This window comes from Phyllobates terribilis, unplaced genomic scaffold, assembly GCF_046119375.1.
Source record: "Phyllobates terribilis strain yellow unplaced genomic scaffold, ASM4611937v1 Scaffold_47__1_contigs__length_9908305, whole genome shotgun sequence".
In the NCBI taxonomy this organism is placed as follows: Eukaryota; Metazoa; Chordata; class Amphibia; order Anura; family Dendrobatidae; genus Phyllobates; species Phyllobates terribilis.
The window spans coordinates 1,826,718-1,851,146 of NW_027362807.1; the positions used below are offsets into that span (position 1 = coordinate 1,826,718).

The 24,429-nt window shown below is 48.6% G+C and overlaps 2 protein-coding genes across 4 annotated transcripts in view; one reads left to right on the forward strand and one right to left on the reverse strand.

The window, feature by feature from the left end:
- LOC141191520 (uncharacterized) overlaps nt 1–2,852 on the reverse strand; it is a 1,025,631-nt gene extending 1,022,779 nt beyond the window's left edge. Inside the window, exon 1 of the mRNA XM_073661408.1 lies at nt 2,785–2,852. The gene's annotated coding sequence lies outside the window, so the exon portion shown is untranslated. The remainder of the gene's footprint in view (nt 1–2,784) is intronic.
- A 10,097-nt stretch (nt 2,853–12,949) lies between these two features.
- LOC141191525 (gastrula zinc finger protein XlCGF53.1-like) overlaps nt 12,950–24,429 on the forward strand; it is a 30,526-nt gene continuing 19,046 nt past the window's right edge. For all 3 annotated transcript variants that reach the window (XM_073661413.1, XM_073661414.1, XM_073661415.1), the window contains exons 1-3: nt 12,950–13,027; nt 15,894–16,012; nt 16,306–16,412. The gene's annotated coding sequence lies outside the window, so the exon portion shown is untranslated. The remainder of the gene's footprint in view (nt 13,028–15,893; nt 16,013–16,305; nt 16,413–24,429) is intronic.

Genomic DNA, 24,429 nt, shown 5'->3' on the forward strand with positions numbered 1-24,429 from the left:
GCTAAGAGGAGATGCATTTGTATGTAGAATAGGCTACTGAGCTCCTTGTACTGTTATTTGCATACCGACAGCTGCGTGGAGTGTCAGCTCTGCTCTGGAGACAAATGGTGGATAAGGGAGGGATGAAGAGGGGTTTCAGGGACAGAGAATTTGTTAATACTTTCTCAATATTTCCCTGACAGAAACTATGCACTAAAAGGTCCCTAATTGACTGAACCTTTCTGAAAGTTATTGTAGGAGTAGATCCCACAGAACCCTCAGGTCCGGGTCAGCCACAAGTATATCCCAGTGTTTTCTGAGGATATGAAAGATACAGTCACTAATTGTCGTAAGTTTTTCTTACTCGTGTTGTTCTATCTTTTTCTTGGTCTCTTGGATAGGTATGGAGGAGTGTCTGTCTCTCCCATTTTTCTGCAAACGATGATGTGGAATCCAAAATGTACCACGAGTACACTTTTTCCCTTAATCTGATGTTCAGGTCTATTGCCTGTATATTAAAATCTGTGACATTAGAGCAGTACCCTCTCAACAGTAAAAATTGTCCCTTGGGTATTCCTCTTTTTATGAGGTTGGGTTGGTGGATATCCAACTTCAATAGTTTATTAGTACTTGAAGGTTTATGATAGATGAGTGTTCCTAGGGTCCCATTGCAATCTTTCTTGATTAGTACATCCAGGAATGGCAACTGGTAATAATTAAATTCAGATGTAAATCTCAGGTAGTCTCTATTGATGTTGAGTTCCCTGACAAATTCAAAAGATTGTTCACTCGTCCCTGACCAGATAATAAAAATGTCGTAAATATATTTGTACCATACCCCAATATATGGATGCCACCACTTATGATCATCCCTGAACATTGTGGTTTCCTCCCACCAGCTCAGCAATACTTTAGCATGTGATGGTGCACAGGGGCTCCCCATCGCAGTACCCCTGAGCTGGTGGAAGTATTTCCTGTCAAAAAGAAGTTATGAGTAATAGCGAATTTTAGAAGATCCTCCATGAAGTCATTATGTCTGCTACACTCTATTGACCTCGATTTCAAGAAATGTCTTACTCCTCTGATACCATCCTCATGCGGTATATTACTGTACAAAGCCTCGATATCTAGTAAGGCCTGCTCCCCTACATGCATGTATACATGCTCGAGGGTCTACATGTAGGGGAGCAGGCAAAGGGAAAACCATTTTCCAGAGGAATTATTCCAACTATAAAACCTCAGGCGGTACTGTGGGAACATTACACATCATAAATACTGCCTAAGGGGCATAATGGGGGCATTACACTGTGTGGGGGCATCATACATACTGCATATGGGGCATAATGGGGGCATTACACTGTGTGGGGGCATCATACATCCTGCATAAGGGGCATAATTGGGACATTACACTGTGTGGGGGCATCATACATACTGCATATGGGGCATAATGGGGACATTACACTGTGTGGGGGCATCATACATACTGCATAAGGGGAATAATGGGGGCATTACACTGTGTGGGGGGCATCATACTGCATAAGGGGCATAATGGGGGCATTAAATTGTGTGGGGGGCATCATACATTCTGCATAAGGGGTATAATGGGAGCATTACACTGTGTGGGGGCATCATACATACTGCATAAGGGGCATAATGGGGCATTACATTGTGTGGGGGCATCATACATACTACATAAGGGGCATAATGGGGGCATTACACTGTGGGGGGCATCATACATACTGCATAAGGGGCATAATGGGGGCATTACACTGTGTGGGGGCATCATACATACTGTATAAGGGGCATAATGGGGGCATTACACTGTGGGGGGCATCATACATACTACATAAGGGGCATAATGGGGGCATTACACTGTGGGGGGCATCATACATCCTGGATAAGGGGCATAATGGGGGCATTACACTGTGGGGGGCATCATACATACTGCATAAGGGACATAATGGGGGCATTACACTGTGTGGGGGCATCATACATCCAGCATAAGGGGCATAAAGGAGGCATTACACTGTGTGGGGACATCATACATCCTGCATAAGGGGCATAATGGGGGCATTACACTGTGGGGGGCATCATACATACTGCATAAGGGACATAATGAGGGCATTACACTGTGTGGGGGCATCATACATCCTGCATAAGGGGCATAATGGGGGCATTACACTGTGTGGGGGCATCATTCATTCGGCATAAGGGGCATTACACTGTGTGGGGGCATCATACATACTGCATAAGGGGCATTACACTGTGTGGGGGCATCATACATACTGCATAAGGGGCATAATGGCAGCATTACACTGTGTGGGGCATCATACATTCTGCATAAGGGGCATAATGGGGGCATTACACTGTGGGGGGCATCATACATACTGCATAAGGGGCATAATGGGGGCATTACACTGTGTGGGGCATCATACATACTGCATAAGGGGCATAATGGGGGCATTACACTGTGTGGGGCATCATACATACTGCATAAGGGGCATAATGGGGGCATTACACTGTGGGGCATCATACATCCTGCATAAGGGGCATAAAACTGTGTGGGGGGCATCATACATCGTGCATAAGGGGCATTACACTGTGGGGGGCAGTAAAGGGGTCCTGTACTATGAGAACAATACGTTTCCTCCCTTCCTGTCTCCATAGTTGGGTCGTATGTATCTATTACAGGAAACAGAACAAAAACCTTATGATTCTTATAAAGGGGCAACACAAGACCCCAAAAGAGTCTCCGTGTTGAAGGGGTTAATGCCCCCTGCGCCCAGTAATGGTGTCTCCACATACCTCCACCTGCAGAGCCGCCACCACATATATGGCTGCTCTGTGCGCACAGGACCTGTGATGAGGTCACAGGAGGGGAGGAGTCAGGGGTCACATGATCAGGGGCCTCAGTGGATGCAGGACTCTGCTGTGCTGGTTGTCATGGTGCTGGATGAGCTGAAGTTTATGTGTGGGGTCAGGAGGGGTTTACAGTGTGGATGTAGCAGAGCCGCGTGTGTACGAGGTGTACGGAGTGGAGCCGCGTGTGTACGAGGTGTACGGAGCAGAGCCACGCGTGTACGAGGTGTACGGAGCGGAGCCGTGTGTGTACGAGGTGTACGGAGCAGAGCCGCGCGTGTACGAGGTGTACGGAGCGGAGCCGCGTGTGTACGAGGTGTACGGATCGGAGCTGCGTGTGTACGAGGTGTACGGAGCAGAGCCGCGTGTGTACGAGGTGTACGGAGCAGAGCAGTGTGTGTACGAGGTGTACGGAGCGGAGCCGCGCGTGTACGAGGTGTACGGAGCAGAGCCGCGCGTGTACGAGGTGTACGGAGCAGAGCCGCGCGTGTACGAGGTGTACGGAGCAGAGCCGCGCGTGTACGAGGCGTACGGAGCAGAGCCGCGCGTGTACGAGGCGTACGGAGCAGAGCCGCGCGTGTACGAGGCGTACGGAGCAGAGCCGCGTGTGTACGAGGCGTACGGAGCAGAGCCGCGTGTGTACGAGGCGTACGGAGCAGAGCCGTCTGTACGAGGCGCACGGAGCGGAGCCGTGTGTACGAGGTGTACGGAGCGGTGCCGCGCGTGTACGAGGTGTACGGAGCGGAGCCGCGTGTGTACGAGGTGTACGGAGCGGAGCCGCGTGTGTACGAGGTGTACGGAGCGGAGCCGCGTGTGTACGAGGTGTACGGAGCGGAGCCGCGTGTGTACGAGGTGTACGGAGCGGAGCCGCGTGTGTACGAGGTGTACGGAGCGGAGCCGCGTGTGTACGAGGTGTACGGAGCAGAGCCGCGTGTGTACGAGGTGTACGGAGCAGAGCCGCGTGTGTGTACGAGGTGTACGGAGCAGAGCCACGCGTGTACAAGGTGTACGGAGCGGAGCCGCGTGTGTACGAGGTGTACGGAGCAGAGCCACGCGTGTACGAGGTGTACGGAGCGGAGCCGCGTGTGTACGAGGCGTACTGAGTGGAGCCGCGCGTGTACGAGGTGTACGGATCGGAGCCGCGTGTGTACGAGGTGTACGGAGCAGAGCCGCGCGTGTACGAGGTGTACGGAGCAGAGCCGCGTGTACGAGGTGTACGGAGCAGAGCCGCGCGTGTACGAGGTGTACGGAGCAGAGCCGCGTGTGTACGAGGCGTACGGAGCAGAGCCGCGTGTGTACGAGGCGTACGGAGCAGAGCCGTCTGTACGAGGCGCACGGAGCGGAGCCGTGTGTACGAGGTGTACGGAGCGGTGCCGCGCGTGTACGAGGTGTACGGAGCAGAGCCGCGTGTGTACGAGGTGTACGGAGCGGAGCCGCATGTGTACGAGGTGTACGGAGCGGAGCCGCGTGTGTACGAGGTGTACGGAGCAGAGCCGTGTGTGTACGGAGCGGAGCCGCGCGTGTACGAGGTGTACGGAGCGGAGCCGCGCGTGTACGAGGCGTACGGAGTGGAGCCGCGTGTGTGCCAGGTGTACGGAGCGGAGCCGCGCGTGAACGAGGCGTACGGAGCGGAGCCGCGCATGTACGAGGTGTATGGAGCGGAGCCACGCGTGTACGAGGTGTATGGAGCGGAGCCGCGCGTGTACGAGGTGTGTGGAGCGGAATCGCGTGTGTACGAGGTGTGCGGAGCCTCATGTGTACGAGGTGTGCGGAGCCGCGTATGTACGAGGTGTACGGAGCGGAGCCCCATGTGTACGAGGCGTACGGAGCGGAGCCGCGTGTGTACGAGGTGTACGGAGCAGAGCCACGTGTGTACGAGGTGTACGGAGCAGAGCCGCGCGTGTATGAGGTGTACGGAGCAGAGCCGCGCGTGTACGAGGTGTACAGAGCAGAGCCGCACGTGTACGAGCTGTACGGAGCAGAGCCGCACGTGTACGAGCTGTACGGAGCAGAGCCGCGTGTACGAGCTGTACGGAGCAGAGCCGCGCGTGTACGAGGTGTGCGGAGCGGAGCCGCGCGTGTACGAGGTGTACGGAGCGGAGCCGCGCGTGTACGAGGTGTACGGAGCGGGAGCCACGTGTGTTACGAGGTGTACGGAGCGGAGCCGCGTGTGTACGAGGTGTACGGAGCGGAGCCGTGCGTGTACGAGGTGTACAGAGCGGGAGCCACGTGTGTTACGAGGTGTACGGAGCAGAGCCGCGCGTGTACGAGGTGTAAGGAGCGGAGCCGTGCGTGTACGAGGTGTACAGAGCAGAGCCACGTGTGTATGAGGTGTATGGAGCGGAACCGCATGTGTACGAGGTGTACGGAGCGGAGCCGCGCGTGTACGAGGTGTACAGAGCAGAGCCACGTGTGTATGAGGTGTATGGAGCGGAACCGCATGTGTACGAGGTGTACAGGGCGGAGCTGCGCGTGTACAAGGTGTACGGAGCAGAGCCGTGTGTGTTTGTCAGTCCTCACTTGTAAGGGCCAATAGCAAAGCCCTCGAGGTGTGAAGAACATACAACCCCCTAAAGTGACCCCATTTCGGACACTGCACACACAAGGGAAGTCATCTGAGGGTGTAATGGGCGTTCTTACGTTTTTATCCCACAGGTGTCTCACTGATTTCTTTACCTCTCGTTTGTGTGTAAATAATATTACATTTGCTCAGAGCCGCAGTGAGGAGTTCAGCCAGGGGTGGACACACCACCGATGCACCCGGGCCCAGAGGTGAAGGGAGGCCCATGCAGGAAGGGGCGTAGTGCTCAGGCTGTAGACCACGCAGCTGCTATGGGGCCCCTTGACTGAGGGCTGATGCTGCTTATCCCCGTCCACTCCCACCCGTCATGATTTTTGATACCCTGGGCAGAGTGAGGGCATTGAAAAAGGGGGCATGTCATGCAGGAGAGAGGCCGGTGGCCAATGAACGCTTCCCCATCAGACTGATGAGAGCGCTCATTGACTGCTGTTTCTGTCCTCCTGCAGGGACTTGCAATGGGTCTTCTGCCTCCTGCTGTTCCTTTCCCAGAAGCATTTCCTCAAAAAGTAGAGGGAGGGGGAAGAGAGTCCACAGCATCGGACCACACGCTGGGGCAATCAGTCCTGTCTGCTGTGTACCCTCCTCCACAGTGCGTTCTGCAGCCCTCTCCAGAAGACCCCAATAGCATAAAACATTAGTATATGAGTGTATGTATATGTGTGCAGGGCTGCCACCAGGAATTTCAGGTCCCATACTGGCAAAATTTTCTGGCCCCCTGAGACTCCGCCCAGGCTCCACCCCAGCTCCACCTTCACTCCTCGAACCTTCCACAGTCACACCACCCACTGTTGGAAAAACTCCACTTCTGCACCACATCCTCACCAATCACACATTAAGGGTATGTGCCCACGGTCAGGAGCCGCCTGCGGGATAGCCGCATGACTTCTGCCCTCATTTTATGCAAATGAGTGGCACAATTATTTTTTTTTGTACATTGCAGACTTTCCTCATAAAGGTAAAGTCTGTGGAGAAAGTCCACATGTGGACCCACAAGTCAAATTGACATGCTGCTGGTCTGAAAGCAGCCAAAATTAGAAAAATATTGTCTCTGTCCAAATATATATGGACCTCTCTGTACATAGCCAGCAGCTTTTGTTTTGGTCAAAAGATTTTGTAAGCCAACAACATGACAAGGTGGACTCTTCTGGCCGGACCCTGCTCTACTCTAGCCTATTAAACATTTCTTGAAATATCCTGTACTCTTTTTAGGTATATTTTTAGTTATTTTTCTTTAAGGGAATGTGTCACGTTTTTTAAAATGACCAATAATAATACATACAAGGGACAAATACCTTCACACTATGGCCGGACCACATAGTGGCCAAATATTACCACATACAAAGAATACCGCCACACCATGACTAGACCACATATTACCACCCCATAGTGACCGAATAATACTACATACAAGGAGCAAATACCACCAAACCATGGCCGGAGGACATATTACCACAAAATAGTGACCCAATAATACCACATAAAAAGAACAAATATCGCCACACCATGACTGGAGTATATATTACCACCTCATAGTCACCGAATAATACCATGTACAAGGGACAAATATCGCCACAACATTACCAGACCACATATTACCACCACATAGTGACCGAATACTACAATACTGATCATTGATAAAAAAAAACAATACTAATATTACCATAAGTGCCATTATACACAGGAGCTCTTTACATAGTATACAGTGTATAGTGTCAGTGTACAGGTAATACAGGGATCACCAGTGACATTATACACAGGAGCTCTGTACATATAGTGTCAGTGTACAGGTAATATAGTGATCTCCAGTGACATTATACACAGGAGCTCTGTATATAGTGTCAGAGTACAGATAATACAGGGATCACCGGTGACATTATACACAGGAGCTCTGTATATAGTGTCAGTGTAAAGGTAATACAGGGATCACCAGTGACATTATACACAGGAGCTCTGTATATAGTGTCAGTTTACAGGTAATACAGGGATCACCAGTGACATTATACACAGGAGCTCTGTATATACTGTCAGTGTACAGGTAATACAGGGATCACCAGTGACATTATAGCCTCTATATTTTTATTAGATATCTGTTTTTTTTGCGATAACATCGTGGGTTGATCGTAGAGGCCCAAAAGTGACTCCATATGTTCTGTTATGATTTTACCTTTCCCCAGAGACCACACACGGTATAGCTGCCGTCTATTTTGTTACTTTTGCAGCACAGCTCCCCAGAGAGGCTTACAGAGACGGGAAAATATCCATATTATTCCTTAGCTGACCCTGCCATCCAAAATATAGGCCCCATTATTATCGGACATATGGAACTTTAGTTATTCCATATTGGCTTTGGGCCGTCTGCAGGCCTTTGTTACATTCTCTTTGAAGCACTGGGAATATAACCTTCTCAGTTAGCTGTAAATCTATCACAAGCCTGTGTTAATTGGGTTTGGTAGCACCTTTTGGGCCAGCATTTGCTTACAAGGCCCTTCTCATGTGTGTGTTGATTTGCATAGAGGCAACTGGCCAAAGTGTCAGCTCTTCTCCCGTGGACAATTACTATAGGGGAGGAGGGAAGAGGAGTCTGGGAGAGAGACTTCTTAATATCTATGACAGGGGAGAAGAAAAGATTTTCAATATTTCCATGACAATCTGTTTTTCATTGATACAGAAAGAAATGCTATACCTATAGCCTCACGATCAAGTTTTGCATCAGACTCTATTTTGACGTATCCCATTGCAATTGCTCTGTTATACATCCAACTCCTGGATAGCATGGATTTGTACGCTCCATCTAATCTGATTCACCATTGCAATGTTCTACAGTAATCTCAGCAGTGTTTTGTACATACTTGTTTTCGTCTGTTTTACAATGATGCATCTATTTGCCTCCCGTTGATATGATTGATAATGCTCGGTATATCTGCGGCTCTATGATCCTTTGCCAGGATATTATGCTTTGCACCAGATCAGATGTGGGTGTATTTCCTAACATCGGTGGTTTTCACACAAATTTCCTGCAATAGACAGTTTATATACAGGGTGGGATACAAATATGCATGAACAAGAGTATGAGCTTTAATTCTGTGTTCCTTGTATATAGTATTACTTGTATGTAGTAATATGTGGTCTGGTCATGGTGTGGTGGTATTTGTTCCTTGTATGTGGTGTTCGGTCACTATGTGGTGGTTATATGTCGTCCGGTCACGGTGTGACGGTTTTTGTCCCTTTGTATGTGATATTAATTGAAAAAATGTATGTGACACATTCCCTTAAAGAAAAATAAAGAAAAATATACCTAAATAGAGTACTGGATATTTTAAGAAATGTTTAATAGGTTAGAGTAGAGTAGGGCCCTGCCAGAAGAGTCTACCTTGTCGTGGCAGCAGCTTACAAAATCTTTGGCCAAAACAAAAGCTGCTGCTATGTACAGTGCCTTGTGAATGTATTTGCCCCCCTTGAACTTTTCTACCTTTTGCCACATTTCTGGCTTCAAACATAAAGATATAAAATTCTAATTTTTGGGGAAAGAACCAACAAGTGGGACACAATCGTGAAGTCGAACGAAATTTATTGGATATTTTAAACTTTTTAAAAAAATTAAAAACTGAAAAGTGTGGCGTGCAATATTATTCAGCTCCTTTGAGTTAATACTTTGTAGCTCCACCTTTTGCTGCGATTACAGCTGCAAGTCACCTGGGGTATGTCTCTATCAGTTTTGAACATCGAGAGGCTGAAATTCTTGCCCATTCTTCTTTGCAAATCAGCTCGAGCTCATTGAGGTTGGATGGAGGGCGTTTATGAACAGCAGTTTTCATCTCTTTCCACAGATTCTCGATTGGATTCAGGTCTGGACTTTGACTTGGCCATTCTAACACCTGGATACGTTTATTTTTGAACCATTGCATTGTAGATTTTGCTTTATGTTTGGGATCATTGTCTTGTTGGAAGATAAATCTCCTTCCCAGTCTCAGGTCTTTTGCAGACTCCAACAGGTTTTCTTCCAGAATGGTCCTGTATTTGGCTCCGTCCATCTTCCCATCAATTTTAACCATCTTCCCTGTCCGTGCTGAAGAAAAGCAGGCCCAAACCATGATGCTGACAGTGAGGATGGTGTTTTGAAGGTGATGAGCTGTGTTGCTTTTACGCCAAACATATCGTTTTGCATTGTGGCCAAAAAGTTTGATTTTGGTTTCATCTGACCAGAGCACCTTATTCCACGTTTGGTGTGTCTCCCAGGTGGCTTGTGGCAAACTTCAAACGAGACTTTTTATGGATATCTTTGAGAAATGGCTTTCTTTTTGCCACTCTTCCATAAAGGCCAGATTTGTGCAGTGTACGACTGATTGTTATCCTATGGACAGACTCTCCCACCTCAGCTGTAGATCTCTGCTGTTCATCCAGAGTGATCATGGGCCTTTTGGCTGCATCTCTGATCAGTCTTCTCCTTGTTCGAGATGAAAGTTTAGAGGGACGGCCGGGTCTTGGTAGATTTGCAGTGGTCTGATACTCCTTCCATTTCATTATGATCGCTTGCACAGTGCTCCTTGAGATGTTTAAAACTTGGGAAATCTTTTTGTATCCAAATCCGGCTTTAAACTTCGCCACAACAGTATCTCGGACCTGCCTGGTGTGTTCCTTGGTCTTCATGATGCTCTCTGCACTTGAAACAGAACCCTGAGACTATCACAGAGCAGGTGCATTTATACGGAGACTTGATTACACAAGGTGGATTCTATTTATCATTACCAGTCATTTAGGACAGCATTGGATCATTCAGAGATCCTCACTGAACTTCTGGAGTGAGTTTGCTGCTCTGAAAGTAAAGGGGCCGAATAATATTGCACACCCCACTTTTTTAATTTTTTAAAAAGTTTAAAATATCCAATAAATTTCGTCCCACTTTTTGTTGATTCTTCCGAAAAAATTAGAATTTTATATCTTTATGTTTGAAGCCAGAAATGTGGCAAAAGGTAGAAAAGTTCAAGGGGGCCAAATACTTTCATAAGGCACAGTATGTGATCTGGTGTTCTATGGGAACTGTCAGGGTATGTGCACATGGTCAGGAGCCGCTGTGGGTTTGACACTGCAGCTTATGCAGCAACAAACCTGCAGCGGCAGGTGTTACAGCATAGTGTATAGGATTTCTAGAAATCCCATGTCCACTATGCAACTCTGTGAACCTATGGATCACCCACGAAAACTGGCATGCGTCGCATCTTTCAGACCCGCATCATGTCAATTTCTCTTGCAGGTCTACATGTGGACTTTCTCCACAGTCTAACTTCTATGAGGAAACTCCACATGTACAAAAAAAAAAAATTGCACCACTCAATTGCATAAAATGAGGGCAGAAGCCGCACGTCTATCCCGCAGCTTTGGGGCCGCAGGCACCTCCTGAGCGTGGTCACATACCCTTAATGTGTGATTGATAAGGATGTGGTGCAGAAGTGGAGTTTTTCCAAGAGTGGGCGGTGTGACTGTGGAAGGTTCGAGGAGTGGAGGTGGAGCCTGGGCGGGTCTCCAGGGTGCCTAAAAAGTTTTTGCCAGTATGGGGCCTGAAATTCCTGGTGCCAGCCCTGCAGACATATACATACACTCATATACTAATCTTATATGATATTGCTGTCTTCTGGAGAGGGCTGCGGAACCCACTGTGGAGGAAGGAACACAGCTCAGACAGGACTGATTTCAGCTTCCTGCCCCTGCGTGCTGTCAGATGCTATGGACTCTCCTCCCCAACCCCCTACTCTTAGAGGAAATTCTACTGGGAAAGGAACAGCAGGAGGCAGAAGACCCACTGTGAGACCCTGCAGGAGGACAGACACAGCAGCCAATGAGCGCTCTTATCAGTCTGATGAGGAAGCGTTCATTGGCCAGCGGCCTCTCTCCTGCATGACATACCCCCTTTTTCAATGGCCTCACTCTGCCCAGGGTATTAAAAATCATTACGGGTGGGAGTGGACGGGGTTAAGCAGCATCAGCCCTCAGTCAAGGGGCTCCATAGCAGCTGCGTGGTCTACTGCCTGAGCACTAAGCCCCTTCCTGCATGGGCCCCCCTTCACCTCTGGGCCCGGGTGCATCGGCGGTGTGTCCACCCCTGGCTGAACCCCTCGCTGCGGCTCTGAGCAAATGTAATATTATTTACACACAAACGAGCGGCAAAGAAATCAGTGAGACACCTGTGGGATAAGAACGTAAGAACGCCCATTACACCCTCTTCCCTGGTGGGTGCAGTATCCGAAATGGGGTCATTTTAGGAGGTCGTATGTTCATCACACTTCGAGGGCTTTGCTATTGGCCGTTCCGTACACCTCGCACACACATGGCTCCGCTCCATACACACAGCTCCGATCTCTACACCTCGTAAACACGCGGCTCCTCTTCCTACAGCTTGTACACGTGCGGCTCTGCTCTGTACACCTCATACACACGGCTCATCTCCGTACACCTCGTACACACAGATCCGCGCGGCTTCGCTCCGTACACATCGTACACGCGTGGCTCCGCTCCCTACACCTCGTACACGCGCGGCTCCGCTCCGTACACCTCGTACACGCGCGGCTAAAGCTCCGTACACCTCGTACACGCGCGGCTAAAGCTCCGTACACCTCGTACACGCGCGGCTAAAGCTCCGTACACCTCGTACACGCGCGGCTCAGTTCCGTACGCCTCGTACACGCGCGGCTCCGCACGCCTCGTACACGCGCGGCTCCGCACGCCTCGTACACGCGCGGCTAAAGCTCCGTACGCCTCGTACACGCGCGGCTAAAGCTCCGTACGCCTCGTACACGCGCGGCTAAAGCTCCGTATGCCTCGTGCACGCGCGGCTCCGCTCCGTACGCCTCGTACACGCGCGGCTCAGCTCCGTACGCCTCGTACACGCGCGGCTAAAGCTCCGTACGCCTCGTACACGCGCGGCTCAGCTCCGTACGCCTCGTACACGCGCGGCTCAGCTCCGTACGCCTCGTACACGCGGGGCTCAGCTCCGTACGCCTCGTACACGCTCGGCTCAGCTCCGTTCGCCTCGTACACGCGCGGCTCAGCTCCGTACGCCTCGTACACGCGCGGCTAAAGCTCCGTACGCCTCGTGCACGCGCGGCTAAAGCTCCGTACGCCTCGTGCACGCGCGGCTAAAGCTCCGTACGCCTCGTGCACGCGCGGCTAAAGCTCCGTACGCCTCGTGCACGCGCGGCTAAAGCTCCGTACACCTCGTGCACGCGCGGCTCCGCTCCGTACGCCTCGTACACGCGCGGCTCCGCTCCGTACGCCTCGTACACGCGCGGCTCCGCTCCGTACGCCTCGTACACACGCGGCTCCGCTCCGTACACCTCGTACACACGCGGCTCCGCTCCGTACACCTCGTACACACGCGGCTCTGCTCCGTACACCTCGTACACACGCGGCTCTGCTACATCCACACTGTAAACCCCTCCTGACCCCACACATAAACTTCAGCTCATCCAGCACCATGACAACCAGCACAGCAGAGTCCTGCATCCACTGAGGCCCCTGATCATGTGACCCCTGACTCCTCCCCTCCTGTGACCTCATCACAGGTCCTGTGCGCACAGAGCAGCCATATATGTGGTGGCGGCTCTGCAGGTGGAGGTATGTGGAGACCCCATTACTGGGCGCAGGGGGCAGTAACCCCTTCAGCACGGGGACTCTTTTGGGGTCTTGTGTTGCCCCTTTATAAGAATCATAAGGTTTTTGTTCTGTTTCCTGTAATAGATACATACGACCCAACTATGGAGACAGGAAGGGGGAAACGTATTGTTCTCATAGTACAGGACCCCTTTACTGCCCCCCACAGTGTAATGCTCCCATTATGCCCTTATGCGGGATGTATGATGCCCCACAGTGTAATGCCCCCATTATGCCCCTTATGCAGTATGTATGATGCCCCCACACAGTGTAATGCCCCCCATTATGCCCCTTATGCAGGATGTATGATGCCCCCACACAGTGTAATGCCCCCATTATGCCCCTTATGCAGGAGGTATGATGCCCCCACACAGTGTAATGCCCCCATTATGCCCCTTATGCAGGATGTATGATGCCCCCACACAGTGTAATGCCCCCATTATGCCCCTTATGCAGGATGTATGATGCCCCCACAGTGTAATGCCCCCATTATGCCCCTTATGTAGTATGTATGATGCCCCCCACACAGTGTAATGCCCCCATTATGCCCCTTATACAGGATGTATGATGCCCCCACGCAGTGTAATGCCCCCATTATGCCCCTTATGCAGGATGTATGATGCCCCCACACAGTGTAATGCCCCCATTATGCCCCTTATGCAGGCTGTATGATGCCCCCACACAGTGTAATGTCCCTATTATGCCCCTTATGCAGTATGTATGATGCCCCCCACACAGTGTAATGTCCCTATTATGCCCCTTATGCAGTATGTATGATGCCCCCCACACAGTGTAATGTCCCTATTATGCCCCTTATGCAGGATGTATGATGCCCCCACACAGTGTAATGTCCCTATTATGCCCCTTATGCAGGATGTATGATGCCCCCCACGCAGTGTAATGCCCCCATTATGCCCCTTATGCAGTATGTATGATGCCCCCCACACAGTGTAATGCCCCCATTATGCCTCTTATGCAGGATGTATGATGCCCCCACACAGTGTAATGCCCCCATTATGCCCCTTATGCAGTATGTATGATGCCCCCACACACTGTAATGCCCCCCTTATGTAGTATGTATGACACCCCCACAAAGTGTAATGTCCCCATTATGCCCCTTAAACAGTATATATGATGCCCCTTATGCAGTATGTATAATGCCCCCCACACAGTATAATCTTCCCACAGTACCGCCTAAGGTTGGAATAAACTTTCTGGAAAATGGTCTTCCCTTTCCCTGCTCCCCTACATGTAGACCCTCGAGTATGTATACATGGATGTAGGGGAGCCGGCCTTACTAGATATTGACGCTTTGTACAATAATATACCACATGAGGATGGTATCAGAGGAGTAAGACGTTTCTTGAAATCGAGATCAATAGAGTGTAGCAGACATAATGACTTCATGGAGGATCTTCTAAAATTCACTTTTACTCATAATTTCTTCCTTTTTGACAGGAAGTACTTTCCCCTAACTCAGCGGTACTGTGATGGGGAGCCCCTGTGCCCCCTCGTATGCTAACCTATTCCTGGGCTAGTGGGAGAAAACCACAATATTCGGGGATGATCATAAGTGGTGGCATCCATATACTGGGACATAGTATAGATATATTGACGACATTCTTGCTCGGGGACGAGTGAAAAGTTTCTTGAATTTGTCAGGGAACTCAACATCAATAGAGTGGGCCTTAGATTTACATCAGAGGTTAATTATTACCAGTTGCCTTTCCTGGATGTTCTAAATAAGATATAGCAGGATGGGACCCTAGGGACACTTATCTACAAAATACTTACAAACACTAGTAAACTATTGAAGTGGGATAGCCACCACCCCATCCCCCTAAAAAAATAAACAAAACAAAAAAAAAAAACTATATCCATGGGTCAATTTTTATGGTTGAGAAGAAACTGCTCTAATGTCACAGATTTTAATATACGGGCAATAGACATGAACACCAGATTCATAGGACAAGGGTACAGACACTCCTTCATACCTAACCAAGAGACCAAGAAAAAGATGGGATAACATGAGTAATAGGAACTTAGGACAATCAGAGTGACCATATCTTTAATATCCTCAGAAAACACTAGGGTGTACTTGTAGTCAACCTGGACCTGGGAGTGCCGTGTGATCTACTCCCACAATAACTTTCAGAAAGTGTCGGTCAATTAGGGACCGTTTAGTTTACAATTCTGGACAGCCAATCACAGCATTTCTCACTGTTTCTGGCAATCAGATTGCAGCCTGGGATCGGTGCTCATAAGAGCATCGATCCTAGGCTCTTGCAAAGAGACCCCAGCCCTCTCCCCCACCCGCTGTGATCGCCAATTACATCGATCGCACCGATCATAGCGCCACCGCGCGGTGACTGGGCGGTCACGGGGTGGTGACCGGCTTGTAACCTACCTGTCACCGCCCCATGACCCCTTGTGATGTCAGCAGAGGCCTCAGACAGCTCTGATTGGAGCGATCAATGATGACATCGATCGCTCCAATCAGAGTACCTGAACACAGGTGACAAGGCGGTCACAGGGCGGTGACTGACTTGTCACCTGCCTGTGACCCCCTGTGATGCTGCCCAGGCCCCAGCCATCTCTGATTGGTGTAATCGATGTCATCATCGATCACACCAATCAGAGTTCCTGACCGGGAGGTGATTGGCCTGTGACCTGGCTGTCACCACCCTATCATTCCCCCTGTGACCACCCTGCAGTTCCTCACACTTGGTGAGGATTTCTACGGAGCGGTCACGTTTGATCACCTCTGTGCTGGGCCTTGTGTTGCCACAGAAGCACCTGTGACACCACAAGACTTTCTCACCTGCTCCAGTTGCTGCTGCTCTGGCGTCCTGCTGCGGTCTTCTGGGTCCTGGGTCTCCTGCTCCATGTCCTGCTGCTGCAGATCTTACTCCTGGACCTGCTGCTGAAAGAAGAACAGAGAAGACTTTGGTAAGTCCATCTCTGTTCTCCCCTCATCCACCCCAAACCACTCCTTTTTACCCACCCTGCCCCCAGTTTGTTTGTTTGTTTTGTGCGTCCTGCAGCGGCCGCGTGCTGACCAGTGACTACGTCACTGAACAACGTCCAAGCTCGCTGCATTTCATGATGTTATTTCATCCCTGTCACTTTATTTCTCCTCCCCCCTCACTTTGCACCACCTCCGTGCTTACATCCAGCAGCCACCGATCAGCACTCGTGCTCGCTACTTTACCTTTTTTTTCAACTAACCTTTTTTTTTCTAGAGGGCGGTCCCGCTGTCCGATTGTGTGCCGTGCTGGGCCACAGAAGCCTGCTCCAGAAGACATCTTACAGAAGACATCTGATAGACGACATCTGAAAGACAACAACTGTAAGTAGGATTTTTTGATCCCTCCTTATCCACCCCAATCCCCCTCTCCCCCTTCCCATACCCCTTTCTGCCTCCAAGTGCTGATCATCACTTCATCGCTCGACTGTTGTCTGTTTTTCTTTTTTTTTTGCGTTTCGTGCAGCGGCCGAGCGCTGATCAGTGACCACAGATCTTATTCCAATCGCATACCTTTTTGCCGTCCAGTGAGCGTCAGTCACAAATAGCCTGGCATCGCTAATCAGCAGGTGCTCTGCCCAAAGAAAAATTTTTCATTTGATATCCTGTTAGCAGCTAGAAGGTGGCACTCCAGCAAGCGATTGAATATGAAGATCCTTTATTCTTTACAATTTTAAAACATGGAGCCGGGAAAGCGGGAGTCCTTCAGGTGCTGCTGAACCGCCACTCAGACACCCCAGGAGAAAAGATGAACCAGCGCCCTCCCCCCACTACTGACCCCGTGTGGACCTCGCCCCCCCCAAAATTATGAGCCACTGATTCCTGATTTTGTGGCGGAATCAGGAATCAAGTTTGACACCACCGGCCTCACAGAACTAGACTTTTTCAAAGTCTTTTTCTCTGAGGATCTTGTAAACCTCATGGTGGGCTTTATACACTCATCAATTTTTGGAACAAAACCCCTCTTCATCATTTTCTAACTGGTCTCCTGTACACGCAGTAGAAATAATGAAGTTTTGGGGCCTGGTCCTTCATATGGGATCATGAAGAAGCCAGAACTTTGGCAATATTGGAGTGTTGACGTTTTGTATAACACTCCAGTGTTCCAAAAGGTCATGACCCGGAAAAGTTTTCAGGCCATCACAAGTTCTTGCATTACAACGATAATGCAAGGTGTCCTGCACGCGATGACCCGAACTTTGATCATCTTTTCAAAGTTCGACCGGTCATCGACCACTTCAACAACAAGTTTGCTGAAGTGTACGTGCTCCAAAGGGACATCTGCGTGGATGAGTCCTTAATGGCTTTTATGGAGCTGCTTGGATTCCGGCAGCACCTGCCCAATAAGAAGGCCAGGTTCGGAATCAAGCTGTATAAACTTTGTGAGAGTACCTCAGGGTACACTCACAAGTTTAGAGTTTATGAAGGGAAGGACTCCCGGATTAAATCCCCTGAATGCCCCCCTGTTCTGGTAGTGAGTGGGAAAATTGTGTGGGACTTGTTGCGCACACTGCTGGATAAAGGTTATCACTTGTACTTGGATAACTTTTATACCAGTGTCCCTCTCTTCAAGTCCCTCTCTGTGCGACGTACCGCAGCCTGCGATACTGTCCGCAAAAATAGAGAGGCCTCCCAAAGATGCTAATTGGGCAGCTGCTCAGAAGGGGTGAGAGCAGAGCCCAATGTAGTGACCACCTTCTGGTGGTCAAGTACAAGGACAAGAGGGATGTCCTTTTCTTGACCACCATACATGGTGATGGCAGCACCCTCAGCACTGTACAAGGTCCCACTACACAGGTCGTCAAACCAGACTGTGTAGTGGGGTACAACAAGTACATGGGGGGAGTTGATCTCTCTGATCAAGTCCTCCTGCCGTTCAGTGCTTTGAGAAAGGCCAGGGTGTGGTACAAGAAGTTGGCCATGCACATTGTACAGATGGCAATGCACAATTCTTTCCTTCTATCACAATGTGCAGGCCAGACTTCTACGTTGTACCTTCAGTTCCAGGAGGTTGTTATCAAGGCCCTGATATTTTGCAGTGGTGACGGAGCGGGCCCCAGTACTTCCGGAACTGAAGGTCCTCGAATTGTACCAGACCAGCATTTCCCAGGGCAGATGCCTCACAGCGGAAAAAAAGGTCACAAAAGAAGTGCCGAGTGTGTTTATAAAAGGTGAATACGCAAGGACACCATTTATCAGTGTGACACCTGCCCCGACAAACCTGGCCTGTGCATGAAAGAATGCTTCAAAAAGTACCATACTTCCATGGACTACTAAATTAATTTCTGACGTATGACAACCTGACGAACACTACACAACTGACGTATGACACTACATTATAAGATTCACAAATCGGGTATCCGTTCCAAAAAGGGGGCACTTGTTGGCCATTTCCACTGTTTAGGCACATTAGGGGCTCTGAGAACGTGACATGATGCCCGCAGACTATTCCATCAAAGTCTGCATTCCAAAGCGCGTCACTCCTTCGCTTCCTAGCCCTGACGTGCACCCAAACAGTAGTTTTCTCCAACACATGGGGTATCAGCGTACTCAGGAGGAATTGGACAACAGATTTTGAGGTCCACTTTCTCCTGGTACCCTTGGGAAAATAAAAAAAATTTAGGCTAAAAGATCGTTTTTGTGGAAAAAAAAATTATTTTTTTTTCATGACTCTACGTCATAAACTTTTGCGGAACGCTTGGGGGTCCAAAGTGCTCACCACACTTCTAAATAAGTTCCTTAAGAGGTCTAGTTTCCAAAATGGGGTCACTTGTGGGGGGGTTTCCACTGTTTAGGCACATGGGGTCTGCTGTCAATTCCAGCGAATTTTGCATTGAAAACGTCAAATGGCGCTCCTTCCCTTCCAAGCCCTGCCGTGCGCCCAAACAATGGCTTTCCCCCACATATGGGGTATCAGCATACTCAGGAGAAATTGCACAATAACTTTTGGTTTCCAATTTCTCCTGGTACGCTTGTAAAAATAAAAAAAAATTGGGGGTTAAAGTAAAATTTTAGTGAAAAAAAGTTAAATGTTAATTTTTTCCTTTCACGTTCAATTAATTGCTGTGAAGCATGTGAAGGGTTAATAAACTTCTTGAATGTGGTTTTGAGCACCTTGGGGGGTGCAGTTGTTAGAATGGTGTCACTTTTGGATATTTTCTGTCATAAAGACCCCTCAATGTGACTTCAAATGTGACGGGGACCCCAAAAAATGGTTTGTAAACTTTGTTGTAAAAATGAGAAATCGCTGGTCAACTTTTAACCCTTATAGCTCCTTAAAAAAAAAAAATTGTTTCCAAAATTGTGCTGATGTAAAGTAGACATATGGGAAATGTTATTAATTATTGTGTGTGACATATCTCTCTGATGTAAGGGCATGAAAGTTCAAAGTTTGAAAATTGTAAAACTTTCCCCAAATTTCCATTTTTTTCACAAATAAACGCAAGTGATATCGAAGAAATTTTACCACTGTCATGAAGTACAATATGTCACGAAAAAATATTCTCGGAATCAGGGAGATCCGTTGAAGCTTTCCAGAGTTCTTACCTCATAAAGTGACAGTGGTCAGAATTGTAAAAATTGTCCTGGTCATTAACGTGCAAACCACCCTGGGGCGTAAAGGGGTTAAACTGAATGATTTGGGTCAAACGTTTGAGATATCCTTCCACAAGCTTCTCACAATATATCGGTCGGAATTTGGGCCCATTCCTCCTGACAAAACTGGTGTAACTGATATAGGTTTGTAGGTCGCCTTGCTCGCAGCCTTTTCAGCTTTGCCCATAAATTTTCAATAGGACTGAGATCAGGGCTTTGTGATGGCCACTCCAAAACATTGACTTTGTTATCCTTAATCCACTTTGTTACCATTTTGGCAGTATGCTTCGGGTCATTGTCCATTTGGAAGACCCTTTTTGCCCATGCTTTAACTTCATGGCTAATGTCTTGAGATGTTGCTTCAGTATTGCCAAATAATATTCTTTTCTCATTATGCCATCTATTTTGTGAAGTGCATCAGTCCCTCCTGCAGCAAGACAACTCCACAACATGATGCTGTCACCCCCGTGTTTCACAGTTGGGATGGTGTTCTTAGGCTTCCAAGCTTCTCCCTTTTTCCTCCAAATGTAACAATGGTAATTATGCCCAAAATTTTAGTTTAATCAAACCACAGGACATGCCTCCAAAAATTAAGGTCTTTGTTCCTGTGAGCATTTGCCAACATTAATCTGGCTTTTTTAGGTTTCTTTTGGAGTAATGGCTTCTTCTTGGCAGAGTGGCCTTTCAGCCCATGTTGATACAGCACTCGTTTCACTGTGGATATTGACACAGTCTTACCAGCTTCCGCCATCATCTTCACAAGGTCTCTCGCTTTTGTCCTTGGGTTGATATGCACATGTTGGACCAAAAGCACGTTCATCTCTGGGACACAGAACCCGCCTACTTCCTGAGCGGTATGATGGCTGGACATTCCCATCTTGTTTGTACTTGCGTATAATTGTTTGTACAGATGAATGAGGCACCTTCAGGTATCTTGAAATTGCACCCAAGGATGAGCTGGACTTGTGCAAGTCCACAATTCTCTTCCTGGTATCTTGGCTGATTTCTTTAGACTTTCGCATGATGCTACACAAAGAAGCAGTGTGTGTCAGGTGTGTATTAAAATACATCCATACGTGTGTCTCTAAATAACTAAGATGTTGCCAAAAAAACGGAAGCTTCCAAACACGTGATATGTGTTGTGTCGGCGTCTCTGCCTCCTGCACGGCAGAGACGTCGATCCACTCATCACCGTGGCTATGGTTCGGCGTTCCCCGCTATTTCCTCTGGTCTCACCGCAGCATCTTCCCAGGGTGCGTGCACCGCGCGCAGATCCCCCCGGGCACTGTACTCTTAAAGGGGCCGCGCGCGCCGTCCTAAAAAGTCCCTGGCCAATGGCCGGAGGACTGCCCCTATTTAAAGCACCTCCTCAAAAATGGAGGTGCCTGTGCAAAGTTGTGGTTTGTGTTCTAAACACTCTTTCCAGCCCTCAGGTCCCAGTGCTGCCTGCCTGTCTATCAGCCATGTCCGCCTGTCAGTCTGCCTGCCAAGCCTGCCCGTTTACCTGCATTGTCTATCAGCCATGCTCATCTGTTGTGCCTCTTGGCTTTGGCCATCAGTCCCGTGGGAGTCGCCTGCTCTCACTGGAGGTCGGTCCCAGTGTGGCACCTGTTCCACCTTCTCCATCCCTCCTTGGTTCACGGAGTCGATTAAGCCGCCGTGTAGCCAGGGTCCAGTTACGCCCCTCTGGTCCCTCCTCATATCTCAGCACAGAGGTTCCACCACCCGGACCCGTAACAGTATGATCATATGGGCAGTCCAAAATTGTTTAAAGGCATAGTAATCTTAGTGTATGTAAACTTTTGACTTTGCAGTAAGTAATAAATATGCCTTAAAACATTCTCTCTCTCTCATTATTCTGGCATTTGACAAATATTAAAAATTATGGTAATCCTAATTGACCTATAATGGGAAAGGTTTATTCTGATTTAATTTCAGATATTGAGAAAAACGTGAATACAGTGAAGGAAATAATTATTTGATCCCTTGCTGTTTTTGTAAGTTTACCCACTGACAAAGACATGAACAGTCTGTATGGTTTAGAGATGATCTGCAAAGAGGAGTGGACAAAAATTCCTCCTTACATGTGAGCAAACCTCATCATCAACTACAAAAAAAGTCTGACTGCTGTGCCTGCCAACAAGGGTTTTGCCACCAAGTACTAAGTGTTGTTTGCAAGAGGAATCAAATACTTATTTGTCACTACAAAATGAAAATAAATTTATCTAATTTATACAATGTATTTATTTTTTTTTTTTGGATATTCTATCTCTCAATGTTAAAATTAACCTACCCTTAAAATTACAGACTGTTCATGTCTTTGTCAGTGGGTAAACTTACAAAAACAGCAAGGGATCACAAGGGCTTCTGAGGTACAGCCACCAGTGAGCGGGGTCACCATTGTTGAGGGTGCCAACCTCCCCAGCTAGGCAGTATAAGCTTTGTTTAGGTACAGGATAGTGTAAGGTAGTGACCGTGTCAATTATTTAGCAGCATCATTGTTTAGATCTGTTTATATACATCCACAACAAGCCATTCAGCTTGTAATTTTGCTAGTTTTAAGTACATATCTGCTGTTAGTCCAGTTTTTAATGCATATATTTAATAAATGTTTAAGATTTTACTTTAGGGAGGTTTTCCCACAGTACTGCCCCCTACACCCACAATATGGTTTCATCCACTCCACCGACTACCCCAGTGCTGATTAATAAATACTCACTTAGCCCCATTCTTGGTGCAGATACTAATAAATCCAGAACCTATGAGATTTTTACTACATCATAGTTGGATAGTTAGAGGCGTATTATCCATAGCGGCAGCCCACCCGGCCACTATTGTGCCCATGAGAAAAACAAGAATTTGAGCTTGGTTTAAATTGGTATACATTCAGCACATAATGCATGTTTACAATGGCCATTAATCAGAAAAAAACTACAAGAAGAAAAATGATCATAAACCCTGCTGTAAATAAATAAATAAAAGCCAAAAGTGCATTTAAATAAAATAGGGTTCTTAGTAACACTGTTTTTGATCAAAAATAGCATGAAAGCTACCATGGCAAGGTGAACCTATTCGGGATAGTCCTACTCTGTCTAATATTAAAAACTTTACCATGTGTCAAAGCCTGAAACTTCTGTGTGTGAATCAGACATGAGATCTAATGTGATAGAAGATTACAGTGCAGGGAAGACGGGAAACATTCATATAGCCGGCCAGTGGTGATGTAGTCAGTAACGGACTCTGGCCAAATATGTTTCTAGAGCTGTAGTAGAAGATGAAGATGTCGTCCTCATGATGAAGTAGTTATTCCTCATGTCACGTGTAATGAATATCTCCTGCAGTATTGCTAATGCTGATTCCAGTGTCGGTAAATGAGACGAGAATTAGCTTTATGGAAGATGAGTCTTTGAGAAACGTGTTCAGCTGCCGACTCCAAGGAAGAAACTGCTTGTTGTCTGTGGCCTAAAATATATATGTTTTATTACTAGATGTAAAGCAGAAAACTAAATACCGTATTTTTCGGACTATTAGACGCACTTTTTTCCTCCAAAGTTTTGGAGGAAAATAGGAGATGCGTCTTATAGTCCGAATGTTGGGGGATGAGGGGGTATATATATGATGTGTGGGGGGAGCGGTAGCGGCGGAGGAGTGGGGCACAGGAGGCAGCAGCCTACACTGTCCCCGCTGCTAAAGAAAATTAATATTCAGTGCTCCCCATGCCCATGGAAGCGTGAATGAATATTTAACGTGTCTCTATGCTCATGGTCGTGGAGAGCGAGTGAATATTCATGCCCTTTAATAGCTTGCACACGTGATCTCCCAGCAGGAGCTGTTCTGCAGCTGTGTGCCGGCTATTAAGGAGCATGAAGTCACTGTGACTTCCGGGAGCTGATCTCTCCTTGTGAACCGCGCATGGTAGTGACGCCAGGCGTGGCTCACATGACAAGATCAGTGGGGCAGACAGGACGCAGCGCTGGAGGAGAGAAGAAAGGGGAGTAGGAGTGTTTATTTTTATTTTTTTATGTGCAGCATGATGGGGATGAGGGGGACCATACATACCAGGATAAGGATGAGGGGGCCATACATACCAGGATAAGGATGAGGGGGCCATACATATCAGGACAGGGATGAGGGGTGCCATGCATATCAGGACAGGGATGAGGGGTGCCATGCATATCAGGACAGGGATGAGGGGTGCCATGCATATCAGGACAGGGATGAGGGGGGTGTCATGCCTACCAGGACAGTGATGAGGGGGGTGCCATGCATGCCAGGATCGGGATGTGGGGTGCCATGCATGCCAGGATAGGGATGGGGGGTGCCATGCATGCCAGGATAGGGATGAGGGGGGTGCCATGCATGCCAGGATAGGGATGGGGGGTGCCATGCATGCCAGGACAGGGATGAGGGGGGTGCCATGCATACCAGGACAGGGATGAGGGGGTTGCCATGCATGCCAGGATAGGGATGGGGGGTGCCATGCATGCCAGGATAGGGATGGGGGGTGCCATGCATGCCAGGATAGGGATGGGGGGTGCCATGCATGCCAGGACAGGGATGGGGGGTGCCATGCATGCCAGGACAGGGATGGGGGGTGCCATGCATGCCAGGACAGGGATGGGGGGTGCCATGCATGCCAGGACAGGGATGGGGGGTGCCATGCATGCCAGGACAGGGATGGGGGGTGCCATGCATGCCAGGACAGGGATGAGGGGTGACATGCATGCCAGGGCAGGAATGAGGGGTG